Source organism: Moschus berezovskii, chromosome 9, assembly GCF_049115385.1.
Source record: "Moschus berezovskii isolate FMDL1 chromosome 9, NW_MosBer_1.0, whole genome shotgun sequence".
NCBI classification, from domain to species: domain Eukaryota; kingdom Metazoa; phylum Chordata; class Mammalia; order Artiodactyla; family Moschidae; genus Moschus; species Moschus berezovskii.
The window spans coordinates 2,105,772-2,130,584 of record NC_142468.1 but is presented as its reverse complement, the minus strand read 5'-3'; the positions used below and the strand labels follow the sequence as shown (position 1 = coordinate 2,130,584).

The 24,813-nt window shown below is 48.9% G+C and overlaps 1 protein-coding gene across 5 annotated transcripts in view; it reads right to left on the bottom strand.

Annotated features, from left to right (window-relative positions):
* Positions 1-4,849, bottom strand: part of FOXN3 (forkhead box N3) — a 439,954-nt gene extending 435,105 nt beyond the window's left edge. For 3 of the 5 annotated variants that reach the window (XM_055437272.2, XM_055437281.2, XM_055437282.2), the window contains exon 1: positions 4,483-4,698. The gene's annotated coding sequence lies outside the window, so the exon portion shown is untranslated. The other 2 variants (XM_055437276.2, XM_088839390.1) reach the window with 2 other exon arrangements.
* Positions 4,850-24,813: the final 19,964 nt, after the last annotated feature.

Genomic DNA, 24,813 nt, shown 5'->3' with positions numbered 1-24,813 from the left:
CATAGCTTGGCAAACCTTCATTTCATGAATGACACTTAATATGAAATCATCTTCACTGACAAATAGAGCAACAGTGATATAGCAGACCCTGAGGTGGCGCCAGAATCAATCCACCATCCAGGACGATGAGAATCCACTCATCTCAAACACCTCCACGCCGGTCCCGTAACTTCTAGGAAAGGAGGCCCTTTACAAACCTCCTCTGCCCTCCCCTCATCACAGACACAAGCAGGGCTCTTTTGGAGCCGGTCCAGCCTGGCTCCGCACAGAACGGCTTAGCAAAGCCACTGTCTGCACTCCTGTTCGCTCCCCTGAGCACAGGCGCCCTCTGCAATTGTCAGGGCGGAAGTTACTGCTCTCTTCAGCTCAGAAGTTCCAGGACTCTGCAGGCAATTCCCCCAGGCCTTCCTTAGAGAAGACTTGGGGCACTTTAAAAGCAGTGGTTTCCCAACAGCTCACAGGGGTCCCAGGCTCCTAGGGCACAGCCCAGGAGAAGACAGTGGACTCAGGTCTCCTGGCACTGGGTTCCCGCCAAAGCATTTCTCTTTTTATTCCGCTCACATATTAGGGTCTTGCATAAGATTCCATTTGGTGCTAAATATAAAACCAAAGTGATGTCTTCAAAAATGTGTGAAAACCATTGCAACAAGCGGTCCCCTCCCTGAGGCTCTCTTAATGCCCTCCCCTGGCCGTCCCCTTCGAATGGAGGTTCATGCACTTCTTTTCCTCTAAAGAACCGTGTCGTTTCCTCTTCCAAACTTCGAAACATGAATTGAAACTACTAAATATATTTATTTATAATATTCAAAAATTAATCCGGAGGTTTGCACAACAAATCTTTTCAAGATGATGATTTGTTTTTCTCATATAGACTCTAGCCTGGCTTTGACTACACCCCCGCCTCAAATTCCAACTTTCCCCGTAAACCGTCAGCAACAGAGGCATATACCTGACATTTAATCTTTATGGATTTTACTGTTACAAGCCAAGAGAGGAATGAAGCTGCCTCTTTCCCTTTACCTCTCCACAAAACTGGCATCTGATTGGTATTCTGGGCTAATTATTAGAAATCTGGCAAAGTCATCAAAAAATGCCAGCTTCAGTCAGTGTCTATATATCTGACAACCGAAAATGAACTGGAATTTTATTGAACATCTTGTTAACGTGTGTTGGTCAAATAAGTTGCACATAGCAGTATAATGATCAATTTTTCTAATCTCAAAGCCAAAAATAAATGAACAGAAATGCCAAAGATCTGAAGTAATTTAATTGTACTCCTCAACAGTCCATTTAAAAATGAACTGTTCTGAGCAAACCACTTGACAGACAATGGAGCATGGAGGCAGATTCTTGAAACTAACAAATCCCATTCATTTCCTTCAGTTTGTAAAAACAAGCAACTGACAAGTTTCCTGCCAATGAACACAGCTGAAGATAAGAAAGCTCCTTACAGGAAATCCTTTGCTAAAGAGAACAGTTATGCCATCAAGGTTAACCTTTTTCACCAAATCTCAATCAGTTAAACATTTGACCACACAGGATCATGGAATACATGTTAAATCACCCCCAATGATGCTGTATTGCTTCTAATGTCTGTATTTCCTATGACATAGATGCAGGGCAGTAAGTAAACATTACAGTACATTCAGGATTCTTTCCACCTCCTCTCGCTGCGACCCTCTATGCAATTAGTTGATGAAAACAAGGGAAATTTTCTGCTTGTTCTTTTAAAAAGATCAAAGTGTTAGTTAATTGAAATTAAAATTGACCATTTTCAATTAAGATTAATAATACAAAGCTATAAATCATCATGACTGTAAGAGGATATTTCTAAATGAATATCAAGCACTTCAAAATTTAAAGACCGCCATGGATAAGATTAGTAAAAATATAAGAAATGCACTGGCTTTATATTTACAAGCTTCAATGTTGTCCTCCAAAGTCACAATTCAGCCTCCTTGGCTAATGTCTTGCTTAGCAAAGTGAAAGCGGGAGATCCCCCTTCTTTCCTCACTAAAACCACTGCCAAGACACTGAACAAATTCACAACCCTGAGCTGGGGAGCCTCTCGATTATCCTAAAAATTAAAGCACTCTTCTCTAACCACAGAAAAGGAAACTTTTTCTAAGTTAAGGGAATAATAATAACTGCAGTTTTGAAAGAGCTGTTAATTCTATGCAGGAGTGTCCTTCCCCTGCTTAGTAGTGAGAACACCCTTCCTTATCCTACCCAAAGCACCAGATTCGTCAACCACCCTGCACAGGGAGCCTCAAGAGCAAAGCTCCAAAATGCCACAGTTCTTTACATTCAATTGCTACAGCTCAAGTTTGAAGTCTCCTGCAAACCGAAACTCTTCATTATACTGTCCCCACGTGACTCTTCCGCCCCAGGTAACAGCCTAGTCTCTACGGCTCCACAAAGAGCAGACACACGAATCAGTCTGCTCCCACAATTAAGTGATCAAATACATGCTTCTCGGCCTTCCCTGGCGCAACTCCGAGGTAACAAAATGCAAAGTACTAAGCATGTGTGCTCACCCTTGCTTTCATCCCGTTTCCTCACATCTTCCCGATAAAAATACAGTTATGAAATCCAGGAGACTGCATTTTTGGTTGTTGTTGTAAAATGACCTTGATTTGACAGGCACGGTCTCAGGTTTCAACAGATGCTGTGGGAAAGCTTACAGAAGCCAGCATGTTCTCCAGGCATCTGTGATGACATGCAGGCTTTTTTTTTTTTAAGTGGTGGTTATGGTAGTGTATGCCTGTTGGGGGGTGGGGGGAGGTTACTCGTTTCAGTTTCCATGACAACCATGTCTCTACTCATCTGTTATTAGATACCATCCACTTCCTGTGTCTAAATTTTTAAGCCAATCAGAAAAGTGTTTATACATTTAACAACTTCTGGGACGGTCTTTCTTTAATTGGGGTGTTTCAAGCCTCAAATGGAGTTGTTCACCGGCCTTATGTTTCTCCTCTTATATAGAACATTTCACGTTTACCAATTCACATTCTTTTAAGGTGAGGGATGCCCTTTTCCTTGAATCTGAAAAGCATTCTCCTCAAACCAGATGTCACAATTTCTTATGAGTGCACAATGATTTTGATTGTTGGCTCTTCATGGCCTTTTTCTTTCACTGTTAGAGACTAAAATTTTGAAATTTAGTGCATGATACATGCACAAGACACTTACATTATCAAAGCAAAGATACAGTTAAGCACCCCTCCGCTGAAGGTAATATTTAACTCTTCAGATCCAAAAAACGGTTAGGAAAAATTATTCTGAGTTGAATAACTTTGCATTCTACAACTCCCAAGCAGAAATCACCGAGATCGTATTGTACAGCGATATGTCTACAAATGCAAGCTAGTAGCTGACGTCTGCAAATAAATTTGTCACCAAAATGGCCTACTTTATCTGAATGGAAGCAACAACAAAAAACTAAATACCAAGGTGTCTCAAGCCAAGTGCACCCGAGTTAAAAATCAACCTTGCAGAAATCTGGGCCCGAGAAGGCTACTCTGAAATTACAGCATGATTTTCAAAGACGGTTTTGGGTGACTGTTTCCCTAAGTCCCCAGCTAACTGACCACCTGGTGTGAGAGCGGAGTGGGCTGGAGTCATTCGTGCAGTCCTCAGAGCTCTGCGCTCCCCCCTCTCTAAGGCAGAGCAGACGATCAATGAAAAACAGGGAACAAAAGGAATATAACAGGATGTCTTCCTTAGCGGAGGAAAATGATTCCCTTTTTCCTCAGTGAGCCAGTCCCGCCCAGCCCAGGACAGCTCCACATGGGAGCTCCCAGCAGACTAGACCTTGGGGCTGAGGCACATTTTACATTTGCAATCCTGTGTCCCAACTGCTGGCAAATGTGTCACCTTTAAGCACATCCTGTGACAGAGGGCTCCCCGAGCCCAACCAATTGAAACTAATAAATTAAATAAATTAATAATCCCACCACGAAAAGCTGCCGAGAAAGACCGCGTTTTCCCTTCCCCAAATGTCAATCGGGCAGTATAAACAAAGCATGAAAAATAGTCTCTCCAGCCTCCCCAGCCAGGAATCATGGTTTTTCTCCGCCAAACAAGGCTTCTCCAAAAAGAGAAATATTCTTACTGCCTTCAAAGGAAACTCGTCTGTAGATGTCATATCAGGATAACCAGTTACAGTATATGAAAAGAGGTTTAAACTGCCCCCAGATTTGACACTCTGTTTATAATTGATAGCAAAACAGTTGCGACAGCAATGCTGTACACTCTGCCAGCCAAACTCCACATTTAACACGTTAGTTCCTTGAAAATAAAAGTAATGTCTTGGGGAGCCCACAAAAGTAAAGACTCAGAAAGTAATTAACAGAATTACTGCAATTATTTGATCATTTTAATAAATTATCCATTTGTCTGCTGGGGTTTTTTTTTAATTTTTTTTAAAGTGATTATCCACACATTCCTGAGAAACTTTTTTTTTTTTTTTAATGAACTTACTTTTGAGACAGAACTAATGAAAAATATGCAACTCGCCGTCCCCCGGACCGCTCCCACGTGAAGTGCAGGCTATTAATCCATCCGAAGCCAGGTGGGGCCGGGGACGGACACCTCAGCCAGAGCCCCGGGCGCCCCCAAAATGCAGCCGAGCCCGAACGGCGAGGGCGCCCGCGGCAGTGCCGCCCGCGGGGCCGCGGCGGCGGGAGGGCCCCCCGGTCGTTACCTGCGATCGGCCGCGCGCCCCGGCTCCTCGCGGCCGCATCGGGGGCCGCGGCGGCGCTGCACTCGCGGGGGCCCCGCCGCCGGGCCGCGCCGTCTCCGGGCCGAGCTGCCGCCGATCGCGGCCGGAACCCGGCTCCAGCCCGGCGCCCGCCCGGGTCGGCGGCTCCGCGGGCGCGGGCCCGCCGGGTCCTAGCGCGCGCCGCCCGCCTGCAGCCGCGCCCGCCCCGCGCAGGCCGAGCCGCGGCCGCGGCAGGTGCGGGCGGGCCGGGCGGCCGCGAGGGAGCCGCGCGGGAGGCGGGCGTCCGCACCTGCAGCCCCCGCGTCAGGCACCGGGCGGCCCCCGGCTCCCGCAGGTTCGCCCGCTGCACCCGAGACAGTATGCAGTCTCGGAGGGTGAGACCCTGCGGAACCAGGAGTGCCAGGTTTCAAAAATATAACGCCCCCCCAGAACAGTTTTTTAAGATCGAAAATGGTGTGTTTAAGTTTTAAACAGTTTTCCAGTGATTTTTCCCCCCAACGCGTCCTTCTGCATGTTGCTCTTACTTTATCTTGTGCTGTTTTAAATAACAAAGGCCCATATGGCTAAACACGTAGTCATTTGATTTTCAAAAGACCTCAAAAATTGCATCAGAATATGCACTCATGTATCTCCTAAGGAATCAACGAGCAAGAATTAATGGTGGCATATGGTGTGCTTCGTGGAGGAAACTTAATTACAAATTAAAACAAATGCAAAAATTCACAAATTCACTAAACTGAAAGTAAGTGATGACCCTAGATGTATACACAACTCATTTTATGTGCAATTAGGGGAAATGTAAGTTCTAGATTCCTCTAACTGCAGAAAGTCTGTTAACAAGAAGAGATTTCCCTCATTTGCTCCCAAAAGGGCCTTCAGCACCGATTCAGCACAGTCGTTTCCTGCGATCCACCTGGAAGGCAAATTTTAAACTTGCAAATGCTCATCTAAGAGGACAATTCTATTAGCTCTTAATTCAAAATAAAAGTGCTTTAGTTTGAAAAGCCTGTTTAAAAGGCTTCAAGACTGGGAGCTTTCTTTCCGTCTTTGATATCACCAAGTTTGAAGGTCACAATTCTGCAAAACTGCTAATAACAATGGCACCGTGGTTTGACACCAAAAGGAAAAGCAAATATGTGTTTTCTGAGTTTCTATTTTAGGAGCTCAAAAAGTCCCTTCGAAAATTACTCTTGCCCTCCTCCTTCCCAATTATAGCTAAATAAATGTAATGGAAGATTTTTAGCATTAATTAAACATCAAAGGCACCTTTTCTGCTCCCTGATGTCCACACAAAAAAATAGCTGTACTATATTACACTTGTCCACCTTCAAAGTCCTCCCACAGACATCTCATGTAATCTTTACTCCACTTCTGTGATAAAACAGACACTATAATCCCTGGTTTTCAAACAAGGAAGTGGAGGTCCTAAAGAGTGCAGTGACTTGTCCAAAATCACACAGCTGGTCCTTAGAGCAGCTGGGATCCTCAGCTAAGATTCCAGCATTTCCAACTGATTCCTGCTTTTTCAAGCGCCCACCTGGCCTCCCAACTATTTCTCTACAAACACTATGGAAAATGAGGCATCCAAAACACAGGTTCCTGTAGTCACAATTTCTTACCTGTTGCAGAGCAGCGATCTACCAGAATGGAAATAAGAAGCTAATTGCAAAGGTTTTCATCTCTGCTAAATGAGAAAGCTGACCAGTCAAATTTCTGTTCTGTGGTGGACCAGGGCACCCTGGCAGACTGAAAACTCGGAGCTCTGGGGCTAAGCAATGCCCCTGTCACCCATAGACCTTTTCACACTTATCAGAGACTGACTCCACATGACACGTGGAGGCATGAGGTTTCCTCAGTCCCAGCACTAAAAGTCCGCAGGACCTCTGGAACCGCAGAAGTTTCCGATTCCAGGTGGCCTGTTGGAGAGAGTCTGGCTCTCCTGTCCAGACCCGGTGACAAGCGGGGCGTGACTTCCCAGCCCTCCTGCACCCCTGGGAAAGTCACCAGTCAGTTCTGTCTGTGGCACTCCACTTCCTCCTCCTCTCCGCCAAAAGGAAATGTAACTTCGCTGATGATGGGTCCCAAACCGCCTAAATACCAGCCAGGTGAGGGCAGGGTGACACTTAACAGAAAAGACAGAAATACCTGATTCTTAAAAAGTGGTTCTTACCTATCCTTATGCAGCTCATAAGGAAGGGGCTAGGCATGACCGAGTCCTTGGAAGACACGGACTTGGAAGGATTAATGCAAAACTTACTCTGTGAATTCATTTGATTCCTTTGTTGACAGCTGCTAGGGACTTCCCCAGCAGTTAAGTGGTTGAGAGTTTGCCTTCCAGTGCAGGGGGTTGTGGGTTCCCCTGGTTGGGGAACTAAGATCCCATATACCTTGCAGCCAAGCATGCATAGTATAAACAACATAAGCAGTACTGTTACAAATTCAATAAAGACTTAAACAATTTTTTTTTCATTAAAAAAAATGATCTCATTATAGTCACACCATCCACTGTGGCCTTCAAATGTTACAAATGCTAGGCCAAAAGTCATCTTAGCACCAATAGGAGGTGATCAGAAACTGAAAAGAAAAGCTAGTGGTGAGCAGTTCCTCAAAGCCTGCTGCTGCTGCTGCTGCTAAGTCACTTCAGTCGTGTCCGACTCTGTGTGACCCCATTGACGGAAGCCCACCACGCTCCCCCGTCCCTGGGATTCTCCAGGCAAGAACACTGGAGCGGGTTGCCATTTCCTTCTCCTATGTGTGAAAGTGAAAAGTGAAAGTGAAGTCGCTCAGTTGTGTCCGACCCATAGCGACCCCACGGACTGCAGCCTACCAGGCTGCTCCGTCCATGGGATTTTCTAGGCAAGGGTACTGGAGTGGGTGCCATCGCCTTCTCCTCAAAGCCAGAGCGCACCAAAAGATGGACTGGTCAGAAGGAACCACCATTTATTCCTTTATTCTATAAACCTCACACGTTGAAAACCTGTAAGCAAGGTACTGTTCTGGGCTCGGAGTATACAGAAGGAAGAGTGCATCATACAGAGCCCTCAGACAGGCAAACAGTCGCAGGGCGGTGGTGTAAGTGCTGCAGGAAAACGGTGTGACAGGTGATCTCGATGGCCAGGGACTGCAGCGGTGTGGAGCAGGGCTCGGGTTCCCAGCCAGAGGTCGGGCTGGGCGGCGGTGGTGGGAGCACCAGATCCTAGCCACCGGACTTGCGATCAGGGACAAGAACCCTGGGCCTTTGGCTTTGCCAAGAAGAATTCCCACAAAGACAGGAAGTGGTGACACAAGCGAAGTGTTTATTAAGAGGACAGGAGCGCAGTGTGTGTGGATAGGTGCATGGGCAAACTCAGGGCTCCCGAGTCGCGCCCTCAGACAGTTTGAATCGCTTTTGTGGGGTATCTCTTCTGGGTTTCCTTGGGCCAATCCTTTTGATTTGCCCGGTTCATAGTCTGTATCTGGTATATCTCAGAATTCCCCTGGGGCTTCCTTGGTGGCTCAGATGGTAAAGAATCCACCTGCAATGCAGGAGGCCTGGGTTCAGTCCCTGGGTTGGGAAGATCCCCTGGAGAAGGAAATGGCGACCCACTCCAGTACTCTTGCCTAAAGAGTCCCATGGACAGAGGAGCCTGGTGGGCTACAGTCCATGGAGTCAAACTCGACTGAAGCGACTTAGCATGCACTCACAGGATGCTCCCATGTGTGCACACGCATCTCTTAGTCAATATGGATTTTACCAAAGAGGCATCTGGGTAGAACATCCCTTGACATGACTCCTTTGGCCTCCAAAGAGCCTTTCTGCGCATGTGTGGTCAGGGTGGTCTGCTGACTTTGAGAATGAGAAACATGTGGTCGAGGCAGGGCCCAGCCTCCTCCCTTAATCGTCCTGTTGTTCTTGTCTTGGAGTTTCGGTCCATAGGGGATGAATCTCTCATTGCTTTACCCTCTGGGGTGGGGCTCATCTATCTCCTGCCTCACAGCTACTGGGTGATCGAATGTCAGTGGTCCCAGTCTTAGACCAGCTCAACTTCAGAGCCCGTCTCAGCCTCGGCCTCTGCTCTGTTTTGCTAGGAGCTGACTCTTGCAGGCCAAGATTTACAGAATCCTGGGTCAGGTGGCTAATAGCTAGATATGGCCCCTGAGCAGTGTTGGAGAAAGAGTGGAAGGTGGGAGAAAAGTTAAGGCCAGAGAATTTCTTCCCCTCCCTCTTGCCTCTGACCGCATCTCCAGCTGTGACTGCGTCTGACTGAGGCTTGGCAGGTGACCCCAGCCCTTGGCTCAGGTAAACTACGACTCCCCATTAACTCTCCAGCTTAATGATGTGAATGACTTTCTGCTAAAATTAGCTGCTGGTAAGTTCTTCTTCCTCTATTTGCATCTCAGACCCTCCATCACCTGTAGGGCAATGCCCTGCATTAAATCCCTTCTGTGTACACCAGCAAATCCCAGTGGACGGGTAGTTTACAAAATGACCTGAGCAGTCCTCCTCAAAAGGATCCAATGCTGTGCTTAGTCGCTCAGTCGTGTCTGACTCTTTGAACCCCATGGACTGTAGCCCACCAGGTTCCTCTGTCTCTGGGGATTCTCCTGGCAAGAATACTGGAGTGGGTTGCCATTCCCTTCTCCAGGGGATCTTCCCAACCCAGGGATTGAACCCAGGTCTCCCACATTGCAGATGGATTCTTTACCATCTGAATCCCCAGGGAAGCCCAAGTAGAGTCATTAAAAACCAGGAAACGCTGAGAAATTGCTACAGCAAAGAGGAGCTTTAAGGAGATGTGACAGTTCAGTGTGCTGTGGTGCACTGGATGGGGTCAAGGGACAGGAAAAGGAAAAAAATCAGGGAAAATCCAGGAAAATCTAAAGCAAGGATGGATGCTAGCTGTTAATACTCTATCAATATTGGCTCATTGATCGTAGTAGCACCAAGCCCTGACGTGTAAGATGTTCGTAATCAGGGAAAGTGAGTCTGAGATGGATGGGTACTTTTTGGCTATTTTCTCAACTTTTCTGTCAGTTTAAACCTGTGATTTTTTAAAAGTCTATTAAAAAATAAATCATTCCATGGTAAACATTTGAAATGGTTTTATTTCCCTACCACGGAAACCGCACTGCCTCCCTTCACAATCAGGGGCTACGTCCGACCCAGCAGATCTGGGGGCTTTTTTATTGGGAACTAGGACGGGGGGGCAGGGGTGGTTCATGGTCAAGACATCAGGAAACCACCCAGCAAGGGGTCAAGCAGCTCTGGGAAGCCAGGAGAAGGCCTGAGTCTGAAGCCAGAACGTGGTCTGGGCCAGGCTGATGAGACGCAGGAGGTGGCTGTGAGGGGGGAAACGGAGAGAGCCGGCTCCTTGTGGAGCCAGGTCCAGGGGGAGCAGACAGGATGCTTGAGAGACTCGCAGGGGAGGGGGGCTGGCCCCAGCTTTGAGGGTGAACTGAGAGCACAGGAAGAGTGGAGGGGGCGTCAGGAGGAAGGGGGGAGGGAGAACAGTAACAGCAGCAGCTCAGAGGCGCTGAGTCACTGTACCTGCCTCTCCTCATCTCTAGCCCCCTCTACGCAGGGCACTATTTTTATTTCCGTTTTACAGATGAACAGACTTGCCCCAAATGGTACAGATTATTTACGGGCAGAATAGCAGCCCAAATACAAGTCTGCAGGGCACACAAAGAGGCTCAACAAGTCCCCATAGTGGGCAGATCGGTACAAACCACGAGACTGCGTCTTCAAGGACAGATAGAGGTTAAGGTGTGAGCAAATGTGGGCAGAAACAGGACTTCACGGAGGGGCCACCTCAGGTGTGGGCAAAGGCGTGGGGGGACGAAAGGCGGGTGGCCAGAGCGCCGCGTGGAGCGCAGGGAGGCCGAAACGAAGGTGTCCAGGGAGGCCGTGCCTGCAGGCCCCAGGCAGACACAGGCAGGGCCGGTGGCCACCAGGTTTGCGCTTGACCTTGACCTCCCTCAGACCTTGCTCCAGTGTCCCCTTCTTCAGCGTCTCCTGAGCCTCCCATTCCGCTGTGCTTGTTTCCTTTTCCCTCTTGTACTCGCGCTTTACGCATTTACTAATTGTTCGTTGTCTCTCTCCCTTCACCACCAGCCCCCATACAAGTAAAATTTTCACAAGGCCAGAATCTGTTGTGTTCAGGGATCATTTCTAGGAATGCAAAAGAGTATCCAGCCTACAGGAGGTGCTCGATAAGTCTTTAAATGAATGAACTTAGTAAACAAAAAGGCATTTCTCTCAGCTGGATCCTGCACAGAAACAGAAACAACAGGATGTAAAGCTATGGGTAGCTTTGCATATAGACACAGAAATAGAAAGCAAGTCACTGTAAGGCACTGGCTAACATGACGACAGAGGTGAAGCCCCAAGGTCTGCAGTCAGCAAGCTGGAGACCCAGGAGAAGGAACGGTGCAGTCTTGGTCTAAACAACGGCAGGCTCCAGACCCAGGAAGTAGAGATGTTTCAGCTGGGGTCTGAAGGCAGGAGAGAACTGAAGTCCCAGTTCAAGGCCATTAGGCAGGAGGAATTCCTCTTTCCTCAACCCTCTTCTCCTATTCAGGCAACTGATAATATGAGACCCACCCACACTAGGGAGGGCAATCTGCTGTATCCAGTCTACTGAGTCAAATATTAGTCTCATCCAAAGCACCATCGCTGATGTAACCAGATGTGTGACCACATATCTAGGTATCCCATGGTCCAGTCAAGTTGATATGTAAAGCTCACCATCATATTAAAAGGGACTCTGTGTATTCTCGTCTGAAAAATCCCAGGGACAGAGGGAGCCTGGCAGCCACCGTCCATGGGGTTGCGTATCGCCAGCATGCACGCACTCATGTGCCTTACAAGGGTCATTCTAGACTGTAAGGAGACTGATTTAGAAGGGAGTAAGACAAGGGCAGGGAGATTCATGAGGAGGTTGCTATCAGCTCAGGCAAGAATGGATGCAGACCTGCAGGGACCCAGTGTTGGTAGCCCCAGATGACCCCTCTGCAGCCCAAGGGGGACGTGATGATACATACACCAAAGGCATCAGAGAGGCACAGCTCAGGATGAGTCAGACTACAGTGTCCAGAAAAGAACACACTGGAAGACTCTGGTGGGTCCTGGCCGTTGAGAGTCCCTTTCTGGGGACCAGAGCATCTTCCAGCCTTTTTAACGGCTCAGATGGAGTAGACACAAGTCAGGGTGTCTCCTTGGATCTACTTTTGGGGATTTTTCCATTTCACCTGATGGACCTGGTGTTGAATGGACCAGGCAGCTTATAGTGTGACCCTCATTCTCTGCCTGCACGGTTGGCCCCGGGCTGGGCCCTTGACCCTGTACCAGGCCGATCAGAGTCTTCTAGAATTCTCTGAGGCCAGGGGAAGTAGGTCTCCTTCTGCTCTGATTTCCAAAGCTACAGGGTGCTGCCCACAGCCACACCCTCAGTTTGTGGCCTCAGGAGATGGTCATGGCCCAGCTATTAGCCCAAGCAGGACACAAAAACATGATGAAAGGGCAGGATAAGCTCTGGATTATCCAAACACGCCTTCTATTGCCCCAGTGTCATAAACAGTTTAGAGCAGCTTGTCTGTCTAGCCACCACTTAGACACACACAGAGAGATACAGACATCCTCACTGAGTTGGAAATGACATCATACTACCAACTTTCGAGATACAGATGGCGTCTGGTGATGCTGAAAGATTTTTCCACTCTCTTCTTTGAATGCCTTCAATTGCAATAAGACGCCACTGGCCTTTGCCCTTACGAGGTCACGAACCTTCACATCCTCCCTGAAACCGACAGCCTTGCCCTTCTGCGAAGCTACACTTCAGAAAAGGTATACCCGCGTGCCACTCAGACTTCACCTTTACCCACTTTCTAAGAGATTTAATGCCTCCCACAGGTGACAGCGCTAAATCACTACTGTGAATCCATGCTCATCGAAAGGAATGAAGGAACCTCGCTTTGCTGCATTCGTCTCTTTGATGCTGATCACACTTACTCCTTAATTGACCAAACCAGGTCATTTGCAGACGGTCCTCCAGTAGTGGAAGAGGGCTGGTATTCCCTTCTCTCTAGGGCCAGTTATGGAACTGGCTGCAACCTGTGTCCTCAGACCCGTCTCTCCCGGCTCGGGCTCCATCTTTAGGAGTGATTTATCCCGGGGTCTGACTCCCAAGCAGAGCTGCAGCGTTGGCCTTGAAGGAAAGCCAGACGCAGCCCGGCCTGGCTCTGGGCCAGCCAGCTGGCGGCGGAGCTGTGGGCTCTGGGGGCGCCCCAGCCCTGCTTTGTCCTCCAGGCTCGCTTTCAGCTGTCTCACCCAGGTGGTCATCCTTGCTGCAGCACCCTGATTCTTTCCAGCACCTCATTTCAGGTCACTTTACACACATTAATTAAGCCTTGAAACACTCAGGAAAGAAAAGCCAATGGCTCCTTGGGATGTCAGCCATGCCCCTCCCCAGTCAGGAGAAAGAAGGAGCTGGTAAAGCGCGGGGTTGGGATGAACCAGCTCCACACGAGGCAGGAAACCCTGTTCACTTCAAAGTCACTGGTCAGCATCACAGAACAACCTCCCACCTCACGGTCCCCCATCACAGTTGATCCCAATGACCATCGGAAGGTGGGTCCCCCGGGGCAAGACTGCTGACTGAGAGGCAGCATCCATCCTAAAGGAAGTCAACCCTGAACATTCACTGGAAGGACGGATGCTGAAGCTGGAGCTCCAATACTCTGGCCACCTGATGCGAAGAGCTGACTCATTGGAAAAGACCCTGATGCTGGGGAAGATTGAAGGAGGGAGGAGAAGGGGATGACAGAGGATGAGATGGTTGGATGGCATCCCCGACTCAGCGGACATGAGTCTGAACAAGCTCTGGGAGTTGGTGATGGACAGAGAAACCTGGCGTGCTGCGGTCCCCGGGGCCGCAGAGAGTGGGACGTGACTGAACAGCAACCGCCATCTGGATCATCCTGTTAGGAACCCTTCAGTCTTACCATAGTGGTGCGGGTTATGGTCACGGGCTTTGCAATCAGAGAGGCCTGAGCCATACCCCGGCCCTGCCACTTCCAGCTGAGCTGTCTTGTGCACTTTACTTGGAATCCTGGATCCCGCTGCTTCTGCTGTTAAAGGGATATGAGAGCATCCACCCCTGCCACCACCATCCCCACCGCCACCCCCCACCCCCCCAACCCTGCCAACATGGTTTCTGCAGAGGATGAAATTAGATCAGGCATGCAAAATATTGAGAACCAAAATGTAAAACATATTTACGTTTGGCACATAAAATGGTCTATTTTATAGTTTTCTGAACCATCTCCCTAGCTAATCCCAGTCCATCTGAATTAATGCAGTTCTCTCACTGCGTTGGAAGCTTTATCTCAAATTAGCACTGAAGTCTCTCATTGACAAGAAATGGTTGGGGACTCCCAGTGAAGTCTGTAGTTCAGTTGACAGCACCATTTCCGTGTCTTAGTTTTGATAAATGTATCACGGACATTTTTACAATGTTGACATTACAGGACATTGGGTGAGTGGTACCGGAACCCTTCTTTCTTTGGAAACAATGCTCAGCTGACAACAGCAATAATCCTATTAAAATGCGTCAAACTCAGTAACGCCCACCCAGTAGGTACAGTACATCATCTGTGCTTTTAGTGTACATTGATAAAAATACCTCCTTAGGGTTCAAAATTGCCTTTATTTTTTTGTCACCAAAATAAGAGGCAATTGAATGTTACCTAGATGTCATCACCACCAAGAAAAATTCCTTGAGTTTCCAGGGTCAGCAAGGCACCATCTTGCACGTTAAAATAGCAAATGTTACCATCAGCAAAAACAAAAACAAAAACCACTGCCTGCATGGAAGTCGTTTTAAGGTGGCTGTTCGGATGTGAGATATTTGATAACTTTACCATGTAAGCCCCCAGCGCGTCCCTTCTTTCAGGGGAAATGGATGGCTCTCCAGGCAGCCAGCTTCAGGCTTTCCCTTCTGGTGGGCAGTGACGACAAAGGACAATCTTGTCCAATAACACTGCCGATTATACCGCTGGCTGCCCAGAGTCCAGTTTTTGAGACATTCATCTTAAAATGCTGAGATCTTTTCTCCCTCTCACCTCAAGGGGACTAGAGGCTTTTCTTTCTTTATTTTTATTCCTTACTTTTATTACCTTATTTCTTGTACCATGCAAATGGTGATGTACTAGTGGGGGTCAGAAGGAGATTTCCGAAGGGCAGATGGTGAGTTCTGCTAATGGCACTGATATGGAGACCATGAATATCCTGCAGCCACATTACAACAGGTTCAGGGAAAGAGCCGCTGCTCTAAGAAGTGAAGATATTCATGTCCTCAGGTTGTTCTGCTCTAGGTTACTGAGAAAAAAAATAGCGTGTGTGCTCAGTCATATCCGACTCCTTCCGACCCCGTGGACTGTAGCCCGCCAGGCTCCTCTGTCCATGGGATTCTCCAGGCAAAAATACTGGAGTGGGTTGCCATTTCCTCTTCTAGGGGATTTTCCCAACCCAGGGATTGAACCCATGTCTCTGGTGTCTCCTGCGTTGGCAGCTGGATTCTTTAGCGCACCTGGGAAGCACCTCTAGGCTCTTAGGAATCTGTGAAGCGTGAGTCTCTCCTAAATGTTCGTTGGCAAAGCGTCTAATCACCGAAGGCGCTCCTGGTTCTCACTGTGTGTGGGGTCTGGGCACGTAGAGGAGGTGAAGACATGGTCCCAGTTCTCAAGTGCAAGAATGACAGCTGTCACTCTTTTTAACTGCCTCTGGTGTGATCTCCTTCCTGTGCTGGGGGAATCTCCAACCTCTGGAGGCAGAGCCACCCCACCGCACCCCCAGCGCCCGCCCCCTGCTGAAGACTGAAAATGCCAAAGACAGACTTCCTAGGCTCTCTCTCAGTTGGGGGTGGAGAGTGGCGTGACCTGGGCTCCGCTTGCAGCCGCCGATGCAAAGCAGTGGGATGGTGCAGAATGCCACAGGAGTGGTGGCAGCCACCAGGGCACCACGCAACATCTTTGGGGTCCGTGGCAGATTCATCAACAGACCGCTCTGCAGCAAGACCACAGGCTTCGAACCACGCTGCATCACTGCGTTGCTGGTCCCACCTCCAGCCCACCTGGGGAGTTCTGTGGGCCACCTGCCAAGCTGGGCATAAATGCCCTGTCTGCTTAGACCAGCTGGACTTGGCCTGTGTTGACTGACACCAGGGCCCTGCCTTACGGTCTCCCTGGTGCATACCAGTTGAGCCAACCAGCCCTTGTGTGCTGAACCCCAGTGCTGGGTTTGCAGGCTCCCTCACTGTCATCAGACTCCTTATAATAACCACACTTAGGTACGAGGCCGTCTGTGGTCACGGAATAAGCCAGTTGCTCCCATGGGGGATTTAACTAGTTACCTTGGCTGCTGCTGCTAATTGAATCAACGAGAAATGCAAGCAAATTTAATCTCAGATACATTTCTGTGTGGATAAAATGAAGCATGTATTGTAGGCATGTTTCTGGTACTGTAGGCAGGGTAATTTTTTTTTTACGACATTAAAGAATGTAATGCATTAGAGTTTTACCCCAAAACAAAAAATAAAACAAAACAAACCTTCAAAGGGACAGAGAAAATATCATTTTTGCTGCTGCTGTTTTAAACAGAGAAGAAACAGTTTCCATATTCCGTTCATCTCCCTTACTCAGCCGTTCCCTTTGTCTTGTAGAAATCGCACTGTGGAGCACACTTGTAATTCATCCACTGACTCTTCTTGATGACATTGAACTTGGCAATAAGGAACTTTCAGTGTGAGATTGGATCATTTTGTCTCAAAGAGCAAAGAACTGATTCCTTAAAAGACTGAGAAAATATGAATTTCTGCTGATGCAAACCAGGAATGCAAGTCTTTGCTATTATTCTCCCAGCAAGTTAAATGTGGAAGTGGAATCATTTCTTACAAAACGAGTAGACAAAGAGATCATTAAGCCTTTCACTTACACTTACTCTGAGCAGCCACGAAAATAAGCCAAGGAACAAATGCTTTGGCCTCAGATGGGAGCAGGGTGGGCTGAAGAGACTGGGGGGCGGGGTGGTGGTGGTGGAGGTCTCAGTGAAAGGCACCCCCCTTTCCTGTTGAACCCCTTCACATTCAGTCGTCTGGAGTAAAAGTTCCCATTACTCAGGGAGAAAGGTGGTCATCCCATCACAGGGCTGCACAGCGTGGGGGCCACTGTCCACCCCCAGCCCCCCTGGCTCCCATGGGCGCCCCTCACTGACGCTCCAGAGAGCCCCCTGCACTGGGGACACTGCTGCTTTGCTTCCTGGGAACCCGTGCTCGCCAAAGCTCTGCTTTCTTCAGGTTCTCCTGCTAGTCCCCCCTCCACTGCCTGCGTCCTGATGCTGTGTGCTATCATGGGCTTTTCTCCCTCTTTTCCTCCCACTGGCTCTCCCTGAGGGTGACCACATCCATTTCTCTGCCTTAGAATGATCACCAAGATCCCATAACCAGCTCCCAGCTCCCTCCTGAATTCCACACCTCTGTCGCCAATCAGCTCATCATCTGTTCGATGCTGGCACTTTGCTGTCGCCTCAAACTCAATATCCGTATTCCTATTCTGAGTGATTTACCCTCCCGCTCCAAGCCTCTTCCTTCTATAACCCCATGTTCAGCACCCAAGGACCTCAACATGATCCTGACCACGCTCTTCCTTCCTGCCCCACATTCAGGATCTGAATTCCGCAGACTCTGCCTCAGGAACGGCTCCTCAGCTTGTCTCCATCCCCATGGCTTCTGCCTTGGTCAGCCCCTCACCTGTTGACCCCGCCCCAGCATCCTGCCCTGCTTCCCAGTCATACTCACACAGATGAGGAGATGGGAGAAGTCCATCACACCTGGGGATCTAAGCAGCTGGGAGCTAAAGAAGAACAAAGATTTCTCAGAGTCAGGACCCGGATGGGTCTGAGGCGTGAAGGGAAGAGACAGCTGTAAGATCTCAGCAAGTCCTACCTGTACCAGCAACCAGGCCCGTCCCTAGAGCCCTGTAGTTACTCACCCTGAAATACCACTTTGGTTCCATCACCTTCTGGCCCCTGATCTTTGGCGACCCCCCATCATTCACAGAATCTACAGCATAGAGTTTACCTCCCCTCTGAACACTCCAGGACCCCAGTGATCTCTCTCACGCCTCTGTTCCCCGAGTTTATCTCCACTTGGTCCCTGAAATCAACCTTTTTCCTCTTCCACAGGGAAGTACTGACCTTGATCTTCCACTCGCTGAAATCTGGCCCATGCCCTTACTCCTCCTAGAACCCCATCCTTTAACTCTTCAAACTTGTTTGTTTAGACCACACATGATTATTCATTTGCTCAACCAACATCTATTGAGAGCCAACCGTGGGCCAACTGGATTCCCGCGAAGACAAACGTCTCTCCTTGAGGAGTTCTTTATCCACCAGAAAGATAGGCAAGGAAAAGGAAGTTACTTTCCAATGCGATTGGTTCTGCAATGGTGCTGCTAGTGATGACCTGGGAGCGTCCTTCTGGGAATCTTCCCGGTCTCACCATCACAGAGGTGGTCCCGTCACCTTATGCAGGAAACTGTTTTCTCTCTTTCAAACTGCAAGGGTGTTGATTCTCAACTCTGTGGCACAAAGATTCATCTGGAGTGCTTTTTAATCATGCAATTTCCAGGGTCCCGTTTCCGGAGGTTCTTTCAGGAGATCTGCGATTGGGACTAGAAATAAGCATTTTTAAATAAACCCCTCAGTGAATCTAATATAGATGAGGCCACAGGCCACACTTGGAAAAACATTCCTAAGGAGGTTTTTTTTTATTGTTTTTGCAGCTCACAAAACATGCCAGAGACAGCCTTGTAATCCCCATGCTTACGTGTACGGCTTATAGAGTTTGCTGAATAATTGCTCTTTAAGAGTCCTTTGTTTACTTCTTTATATTCCTCCGTAGCACCAGAAAAGGGCATAAGAAATTGCATACCTTAAGTCCTTGATAATTTTAGTGAAGTTCCTTTTTGTGTCTGAATTTTTATAATAACAGCATACTGTTTTAAAAAATTAGAATTAGGGACGTGCGGGGTGGTCCAGTGGCTAAGAATCCACCTTCCGGTAGAGAGGACACGGATTTGATCCCTGGCTGGGGGCTCGCCACGGAGCAAAGGATCTGAGAGCAGCAAGTCCTGAGGCTGCAGCCACGGCGAGAGAGAAGCTCCGGAGTTGCCAGGCAGAGCCCACGTACCACAGGGAAGGGTGCGCCGTGCCGCAGCTAAGACCCGGCAGGGCCAAAGAAATAAATAGCTAATTTTAGAAGTTAAAATTAAAAAAGAGAAAGATTTCTCTGAAAACAAACTGCAGTGCTAAGGCTGAGTTATTAGTGAACCAGGCGGGGTGGGCAGGGGGTTGCTGCCAATCCCAAGGCCCAAGCCCCCCCCCCATGGAAGCCAAAAAGACGGGGCACCGCTGCCCACGTCACTCGGGGCGGCCAGCGCTGCCCTCACGCGAGGCTCCGGCCACGTCTCAGGAAGATGCCACTGGGCCCTGGGGGAGGGTGGTCTTCAAAGCGGAATCCGCGCTCCGGCAACACAGCTGTGACCAGCCATTCTTTCACACCGGCTTCCCGGTGGCCTGTGGTGAGTGCGGATGGAGCCCAAGAGGCCCGGGAGCCCTGTGTGCGTGCAGCCCCGGCCCGGCGCCTCGCCGCCCCCGCGGGCGCTCCCGACTCCGGCCTCTGCGGCCCCCCGGACCCCTTCTGGACGGGAGCGTGGCTGCCCGTGCCCCCCGGTCCCGTCTTCTGCAGCTGTCCCTGCACCAGCCACGCCAGGTGGGCGGTAACCCAGGGTCGCCGGAAGGGCTGCCGCTGGGATCGACCGCGCTGTTGCTTCTTTCTGTTCCCTTCCTGTTCGCAGCAGAGACGGGTTTACTCTTCCCTGAGCCCCGCCTTCCCCAGCTCCCCGCCCCCGCCGCTGAAACCGCCGACCCACCTGTGTGACGTGAGCCCCACGCCGATCTTCAGATTCTAGAAGGTTCAAGAGTCTAGAACAAGTCCAGATCTTGGGCAGGGGCGTTTTAGGAATCTTCCCTTTAACGAGGCTGGAGGAGGAAATGGCAACCTGCCAAAGCCTTTGACCGTGTGGATCACAATCAACTGTGGAAAATCCTGAAAGAGATGGGAATCCCAGACCACCTGACCTGCCTCTTGAGAAACCTGTATGCAGGTCAGGAAGCAACAGTCAGAACTGGACATGGAACAACAGACTGGTTCTAAATAGGAAAAGGAGTACTCAAGGCTGTATATTGTCACCTTGCTTATTCAACTTATATGCAGAGTACATCATGAGGAACGCTGGGCTGGAAGAAGCACAAGCTGGAATCAAGATTGCTGGGAGAAATATCAGTAATCTCAGATATGCAGATGACACCACCCTTATGGCAGATAGTGAAGAGGAACGAAAAAGCCTCTTGATGAAAGTTAAAGAGGAGAGTGAAAAGGTTGGCTTGAAGTTCAACATTCAGAAAACGAAGATCATGGCATCTGGTCCCATCACTTCATGGGAAATAGATGGAAAAACAGTGGAAACTGTGTCAGACTTTATTTTTTTGGGCTCCAAAATCACTGCAGATGCTGATTGCAGCCATAAAATTAAAAGACGCTTACTCCTTGGAAGGAAAGTTATGACCAACCTTGATAGTATATTAAAAAGCAGAGACATTACTTTGCCAACAAAGGTCCGTCTAGTCAAGGCTATGGTTTTTCCAGTGGTCATGTATGGATGTGAGAGTTGGACTGTGAAGAAAGCTGATCGCCGAAGAAGTGATGCTTTTGAACTGTGGTGTTGGAGAAGACTCTTGAGAGTCCCTTGGACTGCAAGGAGATCCAACCAGTCCATTCTAAAGGAGATCAATCCTGGGTGTTCATTGGGAGGACTGATGCTAAAGCTGAAACTGCAATACTTTGGCCACCTCATGCGATGAGTTGACTCACTGGTAAAGACTCTGATGCTAGGAAAGGTTGGGGGCGGGAGGAGAAGGGGACGACAGAGAATGAGATGGATGGATGGCATCACTGACTCTGTGGACGTGAGTTTGTGTGAACTCCAGGAGTTGGTGATGGACCGGGAGGCCTGGCGTGCTGTGATTCATGGGGTCGCGGAGAGTCAGACACAACTGAACTGAACCAGGATTCTTGCTTGGCAAAGCTCATGGACAGAGGCGCTTGGCGGGCTGCAGTCCATGGGGTCGCAGAGAGTCGCACAGGGCTGAGGGACTAACACTTGGACTTTTCATACTATACCTCAGAACCCAGTGAGATGCATCTTGGGCTCTAACAGGGAAGGCTGGGAGGCATCAGGACGCAGAAAAAACTTAACACCAGACCCAGAACGGGGCCAACAGAGCCGCCCCCAGTCACAGGTGCTGGCAGGGCTCCCACCGAAGCAGGTGGTACCTGCGTACCACACAGGTGCTGCGAAGCACACAAGTGCTGGCAGTGGGCACCATCGCAGGGCAGACTCACATGCTCTGGCATGACCCAGCAAAGCAACAGGGGCCCAGAGGTGTGGTCAACGGTCAGAATTAAGAGAGCGCCTTGGTAAACAAGGGGTCCCCAGCTTTTAGGGGGAGTTCGAGCAGCTTCTCTTAGAGGACCCGTGCCACTAGGAAATTCAGCAGGACAGAGAGACAACACAAGAATCGAGTCACCAGTCCTGGGCTGTGGAGAGGGCAAGAATCGTACCACAGCTCTGGAGAAAAGCCTGCTTTGGAAAAGCTAGATTTGAACAAATCTAGAGGGAAGACTGTGGCTCAGCTGGTAAAGAATCTGCCTGCAATGCGGGAGACCTGGGTTTGATCCCTGGGTTGGGAAGATCCCCTGGAGAAGGGAAAGGCTACCCACTTCAGTATTCTGGCCTGGAGAATTCCATGGACTGTACAGTCCATGGGGTCACAAAGAGTCGGACACGACTGAGCGACTTTCATTTCATTTCATAGAGGGAAGACGGACATGTGCACAGGGCTGAGGTCTAGAGATGGGCTGTGGAAATCTTCCCCACGTCCCCCTTTGTAGGATTCAGAGGAGCGAGCAATCTGCCATCACAGGGCTGCAGTAGAAGGCAGAGAGGGTAGACCAGGCAGTCCTGGACACTATTCTGGGTCCAAGAGCCAACCACTGCTTCAAATCCTTAACATTTCTTTACTGTAGGCCCAGCACCCTTCCCTGTCTTCACATGCCCTGCTTCATGCCCTCTGAAAATTGGAATTGTTCACCATGTGTGCCTCTTCAGGGGCTTCTCTGGTGGCTCAGACGGTAATGAATCTGTCTGCAATGCAGGGGACCCAGGTTCAATCCCTGGGTGGGAAGATCCCCTGGAGAAAGGAATACAACCCACTCCAGTATTCTTGCCTTGAGAATTCCATGAACAGAGGAGCCTGGTGGGCTACAGTCCATGGGATCGCAAAGAGTCGGACACAACTGAGCGACCCAGCAACTTATCTCTGTGCCCAGCACATAGGCACTCAACTTCTACTGTTGAATTAACCGGAATTATTTGGGCCTTCCCAGGTGGCGCTAGTGGTAAAAAACCTGCCTGCCAGTGCAGGAGATATGAGCTGTGGGTTTGATCCCTGGGTCAGGAAGATCCCCTGGAGGAGGAAACAGCATCCCACTCCAGTACTCTCGCCTGGAGAATCCTATAGACAGAGGAGCCTGGCGGGCTATAGTCCATGGGGTAGAAAAGAGTTGGACATGACTGAAGTGAGTTAGCATGCTTCTTCAGAATAGCTGCTAAACAAAATGGGGAGATGGGATTACAAACAAAGTTAGTAACACAAACAGCCCCAAATTTATTCCCTTGGGCAGTGTTCCATTTCCATAAGAACTTAGTGGAGGTCAGAACCGAAGCATTGATTTAGTCCATCCCACTGATGTAATATAAGGTGCTATACAGTCTATAATTTTAATTTCTAGAACAAAACTCCAAAGGCAGCTCTACTGGTGTTGCCACAGAAGATTAAGAAGAAGAAAGTTGATCACTTCTTGGTAGTTATAAGTGTGTAATCACATGATGTGCTTTATTATATACACACATACACACACACACACACACACACACACACACACACAGGATGCAGGTTCCTTAGTTGCAGGATATAGGATCCAGTTCCCTGACCAGGGATCAAACCCAGGTATTGGGAGTGTGGAGCCTTAGCCATTGGACCATGAAGTGCTTTCTATTTTTTATTGGCTGATGGTTATATAGGCTAGATCATACAGATTTGCTTTTGCTAATGTCAAAAAAGGGTCATTCATTTATTTGGGCGGAAATGCTCTAACATAGCTCTAAAAATCGTTGCCGGGGCATCAGACCAAGAGGCACATCATCAGGAAATCTGGGTCTCGCCTTTGGGTCTCGCCTCTCCCAGGCTCACCCTTACTCCCATCTCGGGGCTCGTGGAATGAGGAAGACGCGCCCCCTTGCCCTCCCCTTCCCAGCTCAGCTCACCCTGCTTTACACAGGCTCTCCTTCCTCCCCTTCTCAGAGGCAGGACAGGGGCTCTGGTCACCCTTCTACTGTTACCTCTGAAACTATGTCAGCGTGGTTTTATTTCACATTTCCTTTAAGATGTCTGTGCTAAAGCACTCATACAGAGACTTTTTTTTCCCTCCCAGGGGATTAGCATTTTAGTAAGAGCTGAATGATAAAAGTGGGTTGTAAAAGCCTGTCAGAAATGTACTGGTGCGCGTCTCCCGTCTCATAATTGCCTTGGAACGATTAGGACTGAACTTGTTGTTGCTCCAAAGTGAAAACAGGCACTTTTTCTCTGCCAGGCCTCCAGGACGGGTGTCAAGGGGAAATGACCTGTGATGCCTTATAAAATGCAAATTCTGATATTCTAGATAAAAAGGAAGACGGGGAGCACCTTGAGATGGGGCATTCAGGTGTGGCCGCTAGGACTGTTTTGAATGGTTCTTGACCTTTTGTGACTCTCACACTCTTTTGAGACCACGAGGCAATAACACACAGACATAGAGGCGTATAAAATATGGGCACCATTGCAAGGGGATTGTGGGCCTCACAGGGTGAGGAAGATCCTTGTCATCAAAATATTTTCCCTCCTCTTTGGGTTCACTCTTAATCCAGAAGCTTGAATAAATGGGTGAAATTTGGAGTCCAATTAAGTTGCAAATATATCATGATTCTCAGCGCTGGCTAGGTACAAAGGTAACCAGAAAAATTTAGGACCTCATGCCTGCCCCCAAACCTACATGTTGCACCTTTCAGGAAGACAGCGTAGAGTTTGGTGCTGCTTTGTGTGGGCGGATAAAGAGAGTCAGTGGCTTCATCAAACGCGATTTTGGAGAGAAAGGACTTCCATTCCACTTCACAGGATCTATAGGGCTTAGACAAACAGAAGGGAAACGTGAGTGTTTTGCGTGGAGACAACATGGCTCGAGAGAGAGAATGTGAGCTTTGACATTGGATACATTTAGGTTTGAATCACCGCTCTATTGATTACAGGCTCTGTAACCGTGCAAAATTTACTTAATATCTCTGCATTTGCACTTCTACATGTGTAAAATGGGCATTTTTTGTAGAATGAACGGGAAGAATAAACAATTTTTTAAAAGCATTTGGAGCAGTGCCAAGAAGGTAATAACTGCATTCCTCTTGTTTGCGACCGTGTCTCAACAGCATAACCCAGGGGCCGGCACATAGCAGGTGCGCAAGTAAATACCTGCAAGAATGTTGAGCGGATGACTGAGTGAAGGAATGAAAACAGTGCGTCGTGGGCGGTAAGTGTGTGCAACGCGCGGCAGCGTGGAGATGTACTTCTCCAGCATATTGTAACTATAGGACAGCTTAACCTAAAATGGAGATGTACTTCTCTAGCATATTGTAACTATAGGACAGCTTAACCTAAAACGGAGATGTACTTCTCTAGCATATTGTAACTATAGGACAGTTCAGTTCAGTTCAGTCGCTCAGTCGTGTCCGACTCTCCGCGACCCCATGAATCACAGCACGCCAGGCCTCCCTGTCCATCACCAACTCCCGGAGTACACTCAAACTCATGTCCACAGAGTCGGTGATGCCATCCAGCCATCTCA